A 13,978-nucleotide genomic window follows, 5' to 3' on the forward strand; every position below is an offset into this window, starting at 1 on the left:
GCTCCAGTGTGAGCTACAGATTTGAGTCTTTAAGAAACTGAGCTCTCCACGGTACATCCACAGAGAGCATTCAGATTCAGCCAGCTCCATCATGAGCACTAGCCTCCCTACCATCGAGGAAACTTTCAAAAGGTGATGCCTCAAAAATGCAGCTTCCATCATTAAGGATATCATCTCTTATTCCTACCTTCAGGGAGGAGGTACAAGAGCCTGAAGAAACACACTCAAAAGCATCTCTCCCATTTCATGTACATCTGCTCTCACCCCATCCTTCCGCCACCCCACTAGGGATAGGGTTCCCCTTGTCCTCGCCTACCACCCCACCACCCTCCGGGTCCAACATATAATTCTCCGTAACTTCCGCCACCTCCAACGGGATCCCACCACTAAGCACATCTTCCCCTCCTTCACCCCTCATTCTGCTTTCCTCAGGGATTACTCCCTATGTGACTCCATTGTCCATTCATCTCCCCCCCACCCCACCCCCCCCATCCCTACCCACCGATTTCCCTCCCAGCACTTATCCTTGTAAGCGGAACAAGTGCTACACATGCCCTTACACTTCCTCCCTCACCACCATTCAGGGCCCCAGAAAGTCCTTCCAGGTGAGGCGACACTTCACCTGTGAGTCAGCTGGGGTGATATACTGTGTCCGGTGCTCCCAATGTGGCCTTCTATACATTGGTGAGACCCGACGCAGACTGGGAGACCGTTTCGCTGAACACCTACACTCTGTCCGCCAGAGAAAGCAGGATATCCCAGTGGCCACATATTTTAATTCCATGTCCCATTCCCATTCTGATATGTCTATCCATGGCCTCCTCTACTGTCAAGATGAAGCCACACTCAGGTTGGAGGAACAACACCTTATATTCTGTCTGGGTAGCCTTCAACCTGATGGCATGAACATTGATCTCTCTAACTTCTGTTAATGCCCCTCCTCCCCTTCTTACCCCATCCCTTATTTATTTATTTATTTATTCTCCCTCTTCCCCCCCCCCCCACTTTTTTCCTCTCTCCGCCCCTCTCACAATCACTCCTTGCCTGCTTTCCATCTTCCTCTAGGCTTCCCATCCCCTTTCTTTCTCCCTAGGTCTCCCATCCCATGATCCTCCCCCTTCTCCAGCTCTGTATCCCTTTTGCTAATCAACTTTCCAGCTCTTAGCTTCATCCCTCTCCCTCTCACTTTCAAATCTCTTCCTATCTCTTCTTTCAGTTAGTCCTGACGAAGGGTCTCGGCCCGAAACGTCGACTGTATTTCTTCCTATAGATGCTGCCTGGCCTGCTGCGTTCCACCAGCATTTTGTGTGTGTTGCAGTGTTTTAGGAACAGCTGCTTCCTCTCCGTCATCAGATTTTTGAATGGTCCATGAACACTAAATTACTATTTTACTCTCTCTTTAGCACTAATTATTTACTTTTATAGAAAAAAATACATAAACTTAGAGTAGTTTTTTATGGGTTGCACTGTACTGCTGCTGCAAAACAAGAAGTTTAGCGTCATTTATCAGTGATAATAAGTCTAATTCTCTTGGGGAACATGGAAGAGATGAAGTTGGATTTCCAAGCATCTACAGATTGAAATTCTGTTATACTGCATGTGCGAAGTTAAAACAAACCAGCCTCTCCTTGTAATGACACCACTAACAGGAATCTGTAAGTCAGATGAAAAGGAGGCATGGCGAAGGGGGATTGTCATTCAGGAATTGTATAGGCAGTTGCGAAAGCTGGGACTGCACTGAGTCAAGTAAATGAACCCCTTAATGAGCTGTTTAGCAAACGAGCTCCTGCAGCCTTGTACTCTGGTCTGCGCACACCTGCTTTCCTGCAAGCATTTGCCAAAGGCTTTTGAAAATGATTTGTGAGCTATTATGAGCACGGTGGATAATGAGGAAAAGCCCGTTACTTGTGATGAAAGCCCTGAGATAAATAGCAATCCAGCTGCACTATCCAATTGTTTTTGTCAGCTTGAATACTAATGGCTGGAATAGTGGTGTGGAAATTGTGCAAGTGGATAATCTCCTGCCTACAGCAGCATTACCTGAAGTTCTTAGCACATTTCAAATTCACGGCTAAAGATGTTTAATAATCAAAGTTAACTGTTAATAAAATAAACTGGAAGGCAATATCACGGGACTGAATTTAAAAACAGGAAAGAAATTTAAGTTCTAAGTATGTTGTATGAACGGTATAAATTCCAGTATGTCAATAATTTTCAGATGATCTTACCAGAGCCAAAGGATAACAGTCCTACTAGTCAATACATGAATTAGGTTACATGGTATTTGCTGTGCTATTTAATAAATGTTTAAAAAGTACTTTTTAATTTTTTTAATGCAATCTAATTGTAACCTTAATTACACATCCCTACCTACGGTAATTTTTCACTGTCCATCCGTCCCATGAGACTACGGTGGATCCCAGTTAATTGGGGTCATTAGCCCGAAACGTCGACCGTACATGCTGCCTGGCCTGCTGAGTTCCTCCAGCAATTTGTGTGTGTGTTGCTTAGATTTCCAGCATCTGAAGAGTTTCTTTTGTTTGTAAAGGGTCATTGGTTAATTGGGGCAGCTGCTTTATTGGGATAGCTTTTAAAGAACAAAAACAAATCACAAAAATAGCTAGTTTTCCCTTCATTGATTTGGAAGACTAAGCCACTCAATTGGGCAGGTGACTTTTGCCAAACATTTTCTATCTAGGGTCAGTCGTGGACACTTCATGTGGCTGTTAGGCACTACACCATGCTTAGAGCAAACAGTTCTTAAATAGCATCAGTTGTGTGTTTATGTTATTTAAAAAAAAATCAGTGCTATTTGACACTGATTGTTGGCAAGTAATAATCAGGAAGACAATTCAGAGCACCGAGCACTGCAGTTTGAAGCATTCAGACTTGGAGATGCCAGAAATAGCCCGGAGTGAAAATGAAACTATTTCACTATTTCAACAAGTTAGGAACTACAAAGAGATTGAAGGTATTGACAGTCAGCTTGAGTGTTACAATGAAAATGAAGATTTGGAAGATGCAAGCATTGAAAGCATTGTATGGAGGCAGTCCACCATCTGCACTGATTTTTGTTCATTTAGAGTCAAACAAAAGAACACGTCAGCATGCAATATATCTAATTCCTCTGTCAATAACTATTAGGAACTAATATACAATTCTATAGTGCTGTAGTAGTTTTGTTAGTGTTCTAATTTCTGTTTTTCATTTACATAATTTGTTACTCAGTTAAATAGTAGTTTGTCTCTTTTTTTTAAACTGTTTCCATGAAAATTCGGCTAATTTTGGCAACCACTTAATTGGGCCAAAAAGTACTGGTCCCGATGTATCCCTGTTGAGCAGAATCCACTCTATTAGAAATAAGAATGATTATAGTTTATAGGTATAACATATTTAAGAGGCTTTTAGATAGATATGTGAATGTGCAGAGAATGGGGAGACATGATCATGTACAAGCACAAGAGAATTAGTTTAATTCGGCATCATATCACAGACATTGTGGGCTAGAAGACACGTTCCTGCCCTGTACTGTTTTATATTCCAACATTTGACTCTCTTCTCGTAATAAAGTTTGGGAGACACGAGGCTGAAAACAGTAGCATCTGGAGTAAAAAAAAAAGAAACCCACTGGAGAAACTCAGTGGGTTAAGCAGTGGAGGCAAAGGGATAGTTAATGTTTCAGGTCCCAATTTGTAACATGGACCACCTGTTTGTCTTCACTGATGCTGCTGAGTTCCTCCAGCAGTTTGATTTTTTTTTTACATTAAAACTTGGGTATTTGTGTTTTTTAAAGCTTTCTCAACTTTTCTCATGTTCTAAAATCTTGTATAGTTTAAGTTCAAATTTATTGTCATAGCCATACATACCCAGGGCATAAATGCCATGTAGATTGGCTTTTTACAATAGCAGCACAGCATATTTACAAGCATGCTAAGTATAAACTAACATAAAGATAAATTATATATGACTTGCACTATTATCATATTCACTTTTTGTAAATCATGCAAGTTGAGGAAGAGATAAGACAAGTGTTTTTTGGGTTTTCAGGTTGACGCAAAAACCCTGATGGCAGTGGGGAAGAAGTTGTTGTTGAACCTTGAGGTGTGGGTCTTCAGGCTCCTGTATCTGTGACGCAACCAGTTAGAATGCACGTCTTTAAAATTTATCAGAGTCTTTGATGACGTGCTAAATCTCCTTAAAATTTGAAGAAAGCGGAGAATTTTTTCTGACCCTTGTGTTTTCTTTTGAAGCCATTTATTCTATCTCCACATTTTTTTTGTCTTTGCCACATCTAATTTATCACTTCTCTCTTAAATTTCAAAATATCATAATACTACCCAGGAGAATGTTGGGTTCATCAAGACTACACTGATACTTTTTATTTACAGCATGGTTACAGGCCCTTCCAGCACAACGAGTCCCCACTGCCCAATTATACCCATATGACCAATTATCACACTAACCCATACATCTTTGGAACATGGGGAAAAAACTGGAGCACCCGGAGAAAACCTATGTGTCACTTTTGGTCAAAAGCCCATTTTTACAGAGGCATTCCTCTCTTTCCCTATGTAATCATTTTTCTCCTTCAAGTGCGAATTCAGTTCCATTCTGAAGAACACACACGTTTTAATCTGTAGCTATCACTCGTCTGGGAACGCAAATCCTAGCCACCTGCTGTGCATTTTTTTTAAAAAAGAGTCAAACGGCACCTGTTCCTTCTCCCACTCACCATAAATCTGTGTCCTCAGGTTATTGGCTCCTCAGCGATCAGAAGCAGTTTTTTAATATGTCTTCTAAATATGTACTTCATAATCCTGATCACTTTGATCAAATCAATTGCAGTGCAGCAGTGTTGCAGTTCAGTTTTAACTAATCATTTTGCAAAAGAAAATCTAGGCAAGAGGTGCTAAGTACTGCATATCAACTTTCCTTGCTGGAGTTTCCTTGAGATCCTAATTGAGTATCATTGTGAATTTTTTTTTAAGCTAGGATATCCTCCAAGTCAACATCTCCAATGTTGTAGGCAATCTAATTGTAAACAAAATAAAAGTTCCTATTTAGCAGGTGCTAGGCAGGATGGAAATGTAATTGGGTTGGCTGCAAATGTATCTCTGTTTATATGGACTATGACTTCAACATGAGTTCCAGGACAAATAAGTAACTTTTGGGAATTAGTAGAATGTTTCACTTCTGATAAAGTGATGGAACTTAGTTCTTGGCAACTTGCCCCTTTTAAGAAATTGGCTTTAAATACTATTTTGACTTTATAAAGTGGTCTTTTCCAGGAAATATTTATCGAATTATTTTCATAGAAACCACAAATATAACATACATGCACTTTTGTTGCAAAGTAGGTTACGTGTCACTTTGTTGCCTATGATATAATGATGAATGTCACAATATGGTTTTTGAAAGGATTGGTCTAATGGAATCATTAGGGGAATAGACAAGAAACCCATGGATAGTTGGCTTGAAATCGGGAAATGTTAAGAGTCAAATAACTTGCCTGATCCAGTATGTACTGAAGTTCAGTGTGGCAAATGTACTTGTTTATTTGCTATATTTTAAAGAAGGATGTAATGCACTTTTAAAATCTACAATGTGCTACTATTTCCATGGAATTATCCATTTACAATTTAATATTTAACATCAATCTTTCCATGCTGTGAATTTCTGCATTTCACTCTGCCCACTCCACAGTTAGGCACACTGCTTATTTTACATGTTCACATTTATTGTTCCTGATCGTTTGTGTGAAGAGATTTGTTGTTCAGATCCTGAGAGCAACACATTGCATGGAAAACTGAAGTAATTCCTTTGGAACACCTGCTTCTTTTCCTAACTGTTCTGATAAAACATACTTTCAACTCTTTTTTAATTATCTTTAACTATTCCTGCCCTCGATTTTAAAAGTAATTTACCTAAAACTGCACAGGTGAGCACTGTTGTTAAAAATGTTGTCCTGATGGCTCCCGTGGAACCGATATTTGGGCGCGCTTGGTGTCCAGAATCCCTGCCATGTCCATTGAGTCCTAGAGTCTTACAGCACAGACGCAGGCCCTTTGGGCCAACTTGTCCAAGCCAACTGAGCTGGTTCCATTCTCCTGCACCTGGCCCATCTACTCCTAAACCTTTCCAATGCATGTTCCTGTTCAAATGCCCTTTAAATGTTGTAATTCTATGACTTCCACATGCCCATTGCCCTCTGTGTGTGTGTGTGTGTGTGTGATACACCCCTCAGGTTTCCTTTCAATCTTTTCCATTCACGTTAAATCTTTGCCCTCTAGTTTTAGACCTTGTGACAAAGACACATTTTATCCACACCCCTCATGATTTTATATACTTTTTCATAAGGTCACCTCTCAGCCTCCTTTGTTCCAGGGGGCAAAAAGCCCTAGCCTATCTTGGCAGTGTTTAACTTGGGCTCTCAATCTTGACAAATCCTTGTACATCTTTTCTGCATCCTTTCCAGATTAATAGCATGCTTCCTGTAGCGTCATAACCCCATCAGTGAGCACATTTACAAGGAGCGCTGCCACAAGAAAGCAGCATCCATCATCAAGGACCCCCACCATCCAGGCCATGCTCTCTTCTTGCTACTGCCAAAAGGCATGAGGTACAGGAGTTCTGGATTTCCACACCACCAGGTTCAGGAACCGTTATCACTATACAACCATCAGGCTCCTGAGCCAGTATGGATAACTTCACTCATCTCAGTCAGGGAATTGGTTGTAAAAGTTGGGAGCTCATGATGGAGTTGTACAGGATCCTGCTGAAACCACAATTAGTGTATTGTGTGCATCCCTGTCCACCAGGTTATAGGAAGGGTGTGATTTAGCTTGAGAGAGTACATTGAAAATTTCACAGGGATGTTGCCAAGAAAGCTGGAATAAGTTATAACAAAATGGCTTATTTTCCCTCGAGTGAAGGAGGCTGAGGATTGACCTTGTAGAAATTTGTAAAGTCATGACGGTGCGTGGTCACAGTTCCCCACAATAGAGTCTAAAGCTAAAGGGCAGAGACTTAAGAAGAAAGGGGAAACCCCTAATACAAACCAGAAGAAAAAGTCTTTCAACATGTAGTGTGGTGGGTTTATGGACTTAGCTACTGGGGAAGTAGTAGAGGTGGGTACAGTTGTAACATTCAGAACACATTTGGACAGGTATATCAATAAGAAAGGTTTCCAACTTGAGGTCCATAGATCCCTCGGTTCATGGTAGGGGACCATGGCATTTAAAAAAAAAAATGGTTGGGAGGGATATGGGCCAAATGCAGGCAAATAGCATCAGCTCAGCTTGGCACTGTGGTTGAGATGGATGAGGGAGGCCTTTTTCCATGCTGTACAGCCCTGTGGCTCCATTGGTGACCATTCTATGAAATCTGTCTTCTCAGTACTTGAGTGCTAGTAAACTGTGGACAATCAGAGATTGGGACAAAAAGTGTTTGAATGTCATAACCAGGCAATTTTAACTCTAACCACAAAATACTCTGCAGATGCTGGGGTTACAGCAACACTCACAACACGCTGGAGGAACTCAGCAGGTCGGGCAGCATCCGTGGAAAAGATCAGCCAGCGTTTTGGGCCGGAACCCTTTGTCAGGACTGAAGAGGGAAGGGGCAGAGGCCCTATAAAGAAGGTAGGGGGAGGGTGGAAAGGAGAAGGCTGGTAGGTTCCGGGTGAAAAACCAGTAAGGGGAAAGATAAAGGGGTGGGGGACGGGAAGCAGGGAGGTGATAGGCAGGAAAGGTGAAGAAGGAGTAGGGGAAATTACAATGAGTAGTAGAAGGAGGCAGAACCAAGAGGGAGGTGATAGACAGCTGGGGGAGGGGGAAGATTGAAATAGGGATAGGGGAAGGGAGGGGGAGGGAATTACCGGAAGTTGGAGAATTCTATGTTCATACAAAGGGGCTGGAGACTATCTAGACGGTATATGAGGTGTTGCTCCTCCAACCTGAGTTTAGCCTCATCATGGCAGTAGAGGAGGCCATGTATGGACATATGGGAATGGGAAGCAGAGTTGAAGTGGGTGGCAACCGAGAGATCCTGTCTGTTGTGGCGGACGGAGCAGAGGTGCTCGATGAAGCGGTCCCCCAATCTGCGTCGGGTTTCACCGATGTAAAGGAGGCCGCACCTGGAACACCGGATGCAATAGATGACCCCAACAGACTCACAAGTGAATCGTTGCCTCACCTAGAAGGACTGTTTGGGGCCCTGAATGGTGGCAAGAGAGGAGGTGTAGGGACAGGTGTAGCACTTAGGCTTGCAGCGATAAGTGCCGGGTGGGAGATCAGTGGGGATGGATGTGCGGATAAGGGAGCCGCGGAGGGACCGATCCCTGTGGAAAATGGAGATGAGTGGAATGGGAAAGATGTGCTTAGTGGTGGGGCCCTGTTGAAGGTGGTGGAAGTTGCGGTGGATAATGTGCTGGATCTGGAGGCTGGTGAGGTGGTAGATGAGGACAAGGGGAACTCTGTCCCTGTTGTGGTAGCGGGAGGATGGGGTGAGGACTGAAGTGCAGGAGACGGAGGAGATGTGGGTGAGGGCATCATTGATGACGGCAGAAGGGAAACCACAATTCTTAAAGAAAGAGGACATTTGAGATGTCCTGGAACAGAAAGCCTCATCCTGGGAGCAGATGCGGCGGAGATGGAGGAACTGGGAATAGGGAATGGCACTTTTGCATGTGGCAGGGTGGGAAGAGGTATAGTCGAGGTAGTTATGAGAGTCAGTAGGCTTGTAGAAGATGTCAGTGGACAGTCTGTCTCCGGAGATGGAGACCGAGAGATCGAGAAAGGGGAAGGAAGTGTCCAAGATAGACCAAGTGAATTTGAGGGCTAGGTGGAAGTTTGAAGTAAAGTCGATGAAATTGACGAGCTCAGCATGGGTGCAGGAAGCAGCACCGATGTAGTCGTCAGTGTAGCGGAGGAAAAGTTGGGGAGCAGTACCAGAGTAGGTTTGGAGCACAGACTGTTCCACATAAACCAACGAAGAGGCAGGTATAGCTGGGGCCCATGCGAGTACCCATAGCTACACCCTTGGTCTGAAGAAAGTGAGAAGAGCCAAAAGAGAAGTTATTAAGTGTGAGTACCAGTTCTGCCAACCGGAGGATGGTAGTGGTGGTGGGGAACTGGTGAGGTCTATTTTCCACCTTCTTTCTAGGGCCTCTGTCCCTTCCCTCTTCAGTCCTGACGAAGGGTTCCGGCCCGAAACATTGACTGATCTTTTCCATGGATGCTGCGCGACCTGCTGAGTTCCTCCAGCGTGTTGTGAGTGTTGTTTTAACTCTAACCATTTAGCAACTCTTCCTTTTTTACTTCTTGCCAAAATAACTTCAGCTATGTGTGTTTTACCCTGGTTGTAATCTGTCCTTCATATTGTGAAAGCAACTTTATCCTCCAAGGCCACGAATGAAATCAAGGTAGGGCTGAATAATTTGAGATGCAATATCCTGTCTGCTTACGAAATGTGTCCATTGGCTGATAGAGATAATTTGAAATGCAAAGTGTTACACAGCTTTCATTAGCGTGGTCCAAATACAGGCTAATGGAGTTAGCTCAGTTTGGGCTTCTGAAGGACCTGTTTCTGTGCTCTGTTTGTGGTGAGTTAATGAAGAACTGATCCATTGACTGACAGTGAGTTACTTGTGGATTTATTTTGAAATATGCTTGTGACTAATTTTTATTTTGGTGATGTGATGTTAAAAGTGATTCATAGTCTAAGCACATTAGAGTGTAACCAGCTCTTTGTGTTAAAAAAGCAGCAGAAATGGCTTCTATGATTTAGAGCAAAGCTCATGGTTAATCTAACACGATGATAGTCAGGACATTTGCAACCAATACAGCAGATTTATTACAGGTCTTGGATGAGTGGACTCAATGAACTGTGGGGCTGTGGAAATGTAAAACAGATGACGTTGGAGTTCTGGCGTTTGGTTCCCCGTCCGTAGCATTTCAGGTAGACAGGGTGGTTGCTAGCCTTCAGCCATGATTGAATGGCAGAGCAGACTTGATGGGCCAAATGGCCCAATTCAAGTTCAAGGTTATTGTCATTCAATTGTACACATGTATACAGCTAAACAACAACTCTCCTCATGGACCAAAGTGCAAAATGCAGTGCATAAACCACATAAAATAGCATTAACACTATAGTATCTCCAAGGAAAAAGTATTCTGAATACATACAAGTTGACATAGAGTGCATATAAAACATAGAGTCAAATATACAACGGTATCACTGCCATAAATACTGTGTACTTGGTAGTAGAGCATTCTGCCCGTACATCTTATGGTCTTAATGGTCTTCAGTCATGGAATTGCATAAAGAAATTGGGATGGTATGTTGTGTATGAGGCTGCATTTGGAATATCATGTTCTGTTTTGTTCACCCTGCTATAAGACAGATGCCATTAAGTTGAATTAGTGCAGATGAAACTTGTAAGGATGTTACCAGGACTTGAAATGGATTGTGGAGAGAGGATGGGACTTTATTCATTGGTGTGTACAAAACTGAAGGTTGATCTTGGTGAAGTGTATAAAATCATAAGGGGCGTACATCAGGTCAATGTGCCCAATCGTTTTCCCCACAGTTGGCAAATAAAGATCGAGAGGGCATAGCTTTATGGCAAGATGGGAGGGGTTCAAAAGGAACTTGTTGCGCAACTCTTTCATCGAGAGAGTGGTCAGTATATGGACTCAGCTGCCAGAGGAATTAGTTGAGGGAGTTACGTTAACAATGTTTAAATAATGCTTGGTTAAATTCATGGGCAGGAAAGTTTGGCAAATAGAACTAGCTTTGATGGGTCTCCTAATTGGCATGAACCGGTTGAGTACTGTGCTGTTTGTCTCTAATATATGCAGTGACGAAGTTCTTATTTTGATTTGTGTTTGATTTTTAAAAAACATTTCTGTACACACTTCAAGATATGTTAGTTGGTATAAACAAATTTACCATATTTTAATCTGATTTTATTTATGCAGAGTTGCTTTACAAAGAGTAGGCTTTGTGGTGAAACTGGACAACAAGAGGAAGTGTCATGTAAACTGAATAAGCATTTTGAAAGTATTTGACCTTATTTCATAAGCTAGCTGGGAAAGTCAAGCTGTGCATTATGCGATGTTGCATGAAAAGAATTACTAGCATAAGTTTGATTCATTGTGCCTTTTGATGAAAACTAAATTATGCTACAAGTCCAGCTGCATAATTTGAGCTGATCAGACCATGGTATTTATAAGGATCATTAGGCAGGTTCTGATTTAATCAGAGTTTGGAATCTATTTCTTGGCTTTACACAGTTAAAGATATTGGATGACTGTCTGAAGTATAAAAGAAGGTGCAAAAACAAAAGGAAATGGTTTGTGGTTTAATAAGTTAGATTGGAGGGCTGAAGGATAAGTAGCATTGTTCCTTATTTGCAAGGAGCTTTGGAAAGGTTTCTATTGGTTTCACTTACCAATCTGTTCCTCCTTTGATCTGCCCTGTTTCTTGAAATTTGGGAAGCGTGGCAAACCAGTGTAAACTAAAAAAGGGGAATTTTTTTTTTTAAATGGATAAATCCCTGCTTTAAAATATGTTTTCATCTCCAGGAAGGAAAGTTACAGCTTTTGCCCATTCACAATCTCTGTTATAATTGAAGGTAAACTCTTTCAAGGTGAATGGGGTTGTATTCCATATTTTTAAAAATTTCCATTCTCGCCAATCCAAATTAGCTTTTGGAATATTTTTAATGGGACATTTTCCATAGGTGTAGTCTACACTGAGTTGCTTTTAGTCCGTTACCAGTAACCCAATTTCAATTCTGCCTTCACCTACAATTCACTTCCCAGACTGTTCAATACCAATAACATTAGCATTGCAGTCACTGTGTAACGTGAGCAGATGAACTGAAATGGTAATTAATCTTTTTTTTGTATGTATATGTGTTGATGTTAGTTGACAAAAAATATTGATCATGGTTATAGTAGAATTCCCCTTCTCTTCAAGAACCATTAAGGACTCTCCGAATGACAACCTGAACTTCCAGTGAAGGTTCCAATCAAAGGGAAACATCCATGGCAGTATGCTACCCCATTGAAGTTATTAGCCTAGATTTTGTACTCCAGTGGCTGGAGTAGGACTTGAATTCATAACCTTCTGAGACAAATGAGGAATTAATTGAAGGTAGATATAGATTTGCTTAAATTACTCCCTAATCAAAAATGATGCCAAATCTAATTTCAAGAATGGGTGGGTGGATTATCACAAACAAGCGAAAATCTGCAGATGCTGGAAATCCAAGCAACACACACAAAATGCTGGAGGAACTCGGCAGGCCAGGCAGCATCTATGGGGAAAAAAAGTACAGTCGACGTATCACATATTTCAAAGGGTAAGAGGCATTGGCAGAGTGAACATGAGTAAGTGCTTTGAACACTACCTGGGGCTAGTGGTAGAGGCAGATATATTAGAGATTTTTAAGGGACTCTTGGATAGGCACATGGATGATAGAAATATGGAGGACTAATGTGGGAGGAAAGGTTAGATTGATTTTAGGGTCGGTTAAAAGTGTGGTGCAACATCGCAGGCCAAAGGGCCTGTATCATGCTCTACTGTTCAATTAAAACCTGCTTTTTAGAATGCATAGTTTAAAACAATCTTGATATTCAAATCCCTCTAAAGGCATATCTTTTTTCCCCACCTTCATAACCTTCACCAGTCTTCCAACCTTTAGGTATCAGAGTTTCTTCAACTTCAGCCTTTTTGCAAGTTATCGATCTCCTTGATCTACTGATGATCCATTATCAAATAGCTAATGAGAGGCTGTGCCTTTTTCCCCTCCTTCCAAAAGTAATGAACTTTTGTTTTTGAGTTCCCTTGTGTACAATTTTTGCACTGTGTTTTTCGCAGTGAATTTTGCAATGTTCCTGAAATGGGCAAAGTCAAAAGTAATCCAGCATTCTTGATAAAATCAGATCATTGATACATCCAGTCAATATACAGCAGCAGCTAAAAAACTAGTAAAAAGTAGAGTCGATGTTTCAGGCTGTAACCCTTCGGCAGGTCTCCTTTCTTCTATCTTCCATGACCTTCTGTCTCTTTTACCAATCAACTTCCTAGCTCTTTGCTTCATCCCTCCCCCTCCAAGTTTCACCTATCGCTCTCCCCACCCCCACCATTCAAATCTACTCCTCAGCTTTTTTTTCCTCCAGTCCCGCCAAAGCGTTTCGGCCCAAAACGTCAACTGTACTTTTTTTTCCGTAGATGCTGCCTAGCCTGCTGAGTTCCTCCAGCATTTTGTGTGTGTTAGTGTGTGGATTATGTAAGGTTAAAGTTGGAATAAAACTGAAAGGAACGAGTCTCAAACATTCCCACTTCCAATTTCAGAACCATGGATGAGTGTTATTTCTGTCTGTTTATAATGAAGAAGACTGCTTTCATTTTGGCAGCTATCCTGTTTTTATCTGGAGACATCTTTGTCTCCTCAGGACTAATCAAAGTTCCCAGTGGATTGAAATGGTAAAACTGTGAAGGAGTTGCCTTTTTGCTGTGTTGCTTGTTGGCTCTGGGAACTGCAGTGGAAAAAAAAGGGTACTTTAATTAAGTAACTTCCACCACAAAATGAGTCATCTACCATATACTCCCTTTTCCATACTGACCATGAATCCTAACCATAATCTGTAGCAGGATCTTCTCATCTCTGCAAAGGAGTTTGAGTGTTTTTGCAGTCAGTGGCCAATTCTGAATACTATTCTGTTTAGCATGGTCAGATCAACATATGTAAAGCCTATTTTGTAGCTGCTGTAGACAGTGTCTGTTGTTATTTTTGTTCCATATATAGTGCAATCACTTGCTGCCTTATTGTCTCAATAATTATCCTTAACTGCACTGGAACTGAGCACAATTTCCAGTTCAAACAAAGTGAAAAATAATTGTGGACTAGTGAGAAATACTAGTGGGATGTCAGCAAGCACTCCTTGCCTGTTAGAGTGTGTGTCCAGTT

General features: G+C 41.6%; 1 protein-coding gene across 25 annotated transcripts in view; it reads left to right on the plus strand.

Moving 5' to 3' along the window:
- svila (supervillin a) overlaps positions 1–13,978 on the plus strand; it is a 279,438-nt gene that overhangs the window by 39,885 nt on the left and 225,575 nt on the right. Inside the window, exon 1 of one of the 25 annotated variants that reach the window (XM_072253925.1) lies at positions 9,617–9,635. The exons of the other annotated variants lie outside the window; for them this stretch is intronic. The gene's annotated coding sequence lies outside the window, so the exon portion shown is untranslated. Of the gene's footprint in view, positions 1–9,616; positions 9,636–13,978 lie in introns of those variants that run through there. 25 annotated transcript variants of the gene reach the window in all.

Source organism: Mobula birostris, chromosome 3 (genome assembly GCF_030028105.1).
Source record: "Mobula birostris isolate sMobBir1 chromosome 3, sMobBir1.hap1, whole genome shotgun sequence".
NCBI classification, from domain to species: Eukaryota; Metazoa; Chordata; class Chondrichthyes; order Myliobatiformes; family Myliobatidae; genus Mobula; species Mobula birostris.